A 2,893-nucleotide genomic window follows, 5' to 3' on the forward strand; every position below is an offset into this window, starting at 1 on the left:
GAATATACAATAAAAAATGGGGGTATCCATTTAAAAACATCATTGTGACCTTGACCTGATCTTTATGACGCAACTCAAGGTCAAACTGCTAATATCATAAAATAGATCTTTTTAAACCCTACAACTTTTGTATTTAACATTTTTTTATACAACGCTTTGTTTTCGAGATATTCAGGTGTTCCGGTATATAATATTCACCCTGTATACTCTAGTGTTTAGATATTTTACACACACACACACACACACACACACACGCACGCACGCACGCACGCACGCACGCACACAGCAGGCAATTTATAACAAATTATTGCAATCTCAAGAACGCATATGTGTTTATTTTAATTTATATTTCATTATATGCGATACGATGTTTTCAACAAAACATTTCGACAATTATATGATTTATTTTAATTGCATCATAATGCATTACTATATCATTGATAACTGAAATCAGTGTTACCGAGTTGAGACACTATTTGATTACTTTTCAACATATATTTACTTTTGTTATTCGTTATCTTTTCCTTCTTTTTTTTCAATCAAACATTGTGATGATAACATAATACCTTATCAGATGTTATATAATTTTACGAGATTGATGAGACACATGTAATTTAATACGTACGTAATATGAATGTTTGTCATATGAAAAATAATGATATGCAAATTTCATGCTAATTAAAAATATAATTTTATAAAATGTGATATAAAAGAACAAATATGTTAACAATAAATTAACAAAATTAATTTTATTTTTATTATAATATATTCATAAATATTTCCATTTCATACGGTGCTAGCAAACACAAAACGCAACAATTAATAACATAACGTTAATGTTATAATTTCCTATTCAACAATATAACATGTCTTGTACACAACAGTTACATTGTTGAGTGGAAAATTAAAACATTAATAATATATTATTGTTAATTTGTGTTTGCTGGGATATCCAGTTAAGAATATACTTGTACAGTCTATGGACATCCATAGGATACCCGCAATATCTAGAAACGGACGTGTTTCAGATATCCCATGGATGTTCTTAGCAGTTGCAAATGTTTATCCTATGAATATCCACTGGACATCCGCGGAACATATACTGGATACTTTATAGATATCCGACATGTCCAAAGAGAATATCCACTGTACGTGCATAGGTCATCCATGTACTATTTGGGATGTTACGTCTCAATTTTGGACATTGCATTACGTAAAGAATTAAAGTATTAATAATTTTGCAGATTATGATGTCAGATACCAGAAAGGAAAAAAGGATAAAGGAAGGAAAGAAAAAAGGAAAAGAATTCCGGAAAAAGAAGCAAGAAATACTGAAAGTATAAAACATTTTTATTGTAACTATATTGACGTTCAATAATATTATTATGAATATATTATAATTATAATTATAATATTATGAATATATTATATATTAATAGATGTTATATTTCCCAGAGTGTAAAACTGCAGAAACAGATGCGTTTCCTCAGTCTTCTAGAGGCAAAATAATATCCGAAAAAACACATATGTCACAAATGGAAGAAGAAATGAGATTGGACAAAATTGAAAAAGATGAAATCATTAAAAAAAATCATAAAAAGTAAAACTTTTACAACTTCAAACTTAAGTGAAAAGAATAAAAGCGTGTTAATATATTTTGTACTGAATATTTTGCAATAGAAAGCAATTTAGAAATTTATAAGTTTAACATTAAGGGTAAATATTATATTAATATATATTTCTGTTTGTTTAGCTTTGCAATCTTTGTTTATCAGTGTACAAGACATAAAAAATGATGTTAAATTTATAAAAGGAGAAATTAGAGAGATGAGAATGTCTGAAAATAGAAATGCAGTTCAGTCTACAGAAAGAGCAGCAGCAAACATTTTCATGTTAAAAAGAAAATATGAACTAATATTTCCCATATCAGATATGGAAGAACTCAAAATATTCGATTGTAAGTTAAGAGACGAACCAAAATTTTGCGCAGATTTCGTAAGTTTAATATATTTTATAATATTTCTATTTATTCTTCCATGGGTAACATGAAATCTGTTTCACTCCAGCTGTCTTATATATTTATATATATTTATATATTATTTATATATATATATTTCATATGTTGACGTAAAATAATCTTTAGTTACCGTATAGAGCTGATTTTGAAATTCAAACTCAATTCTATACGGTGACTAAAGATTCACGTCAAAGTGAAAAGTATAAAAAGTATAAACAATATGAGACACCTGGGGTCTAATAGACTTAATGTTATACACCGAGGATTAATTGACATATTCACAATTAATATATACTTTTATTTTGTACTTTTTATTTTTAATAAGTATCTTTTTTAATTAAATATTATACATTTTTATTTGGTTTTGTTAATAGGATACTGCGTTGCATAGCATTTACATGGATAGTTATACTCTAACGAAGAATTTAACTAATATTTTTAAAATATTGATAACCCGAGAAATTATAAGGAATTATACTGCGACGAAGAAAATGACCGGGAAAATGGTGTTCAAAGAGATGCACAAAAACTTATACACATCTTTATACAGTAAGAATAATTCTTATAGTTAAATGTAATTTTATAAAATAATACTTATTTTTAATATAATGAAATAATAGTATCTTCTATTGTCTTTACAGATTTTTTTAGTAAAATATATACTTATAAAAAGGAGACAATTACAGATGTTGTTTTTTCAAAGAACCTAGGAATAATTTTTAGCGGAGCAAAAGATTGGGAAGGCCACCGAAAAAATAGAAAATCCATGCCAAAAAATTGATTTTTATTTTTTTTCCTACGTTTGTATGTTAACATTTATTATATTCATATCTTATATATAATTTATGATACTTTATATACATATATAAATGTATG

This window comes from Odontomachus brunneus, unplaced genomic scaffold (genome assembly GCF_010583005.1).
Source record: "Odontomachus brunneus isolate Ranch 3 - 2012 unplaced genomic scaffold, Obru_v1 Obru_scaffold_237, whole genome shotgun sequence".
Taxonomy (NCBI): Eukaryota; Metazoa; Arthropoda; class Insecta; order Hymenoptera; family Formicidae; genus Odontomachus; species Odontomachus brunneus.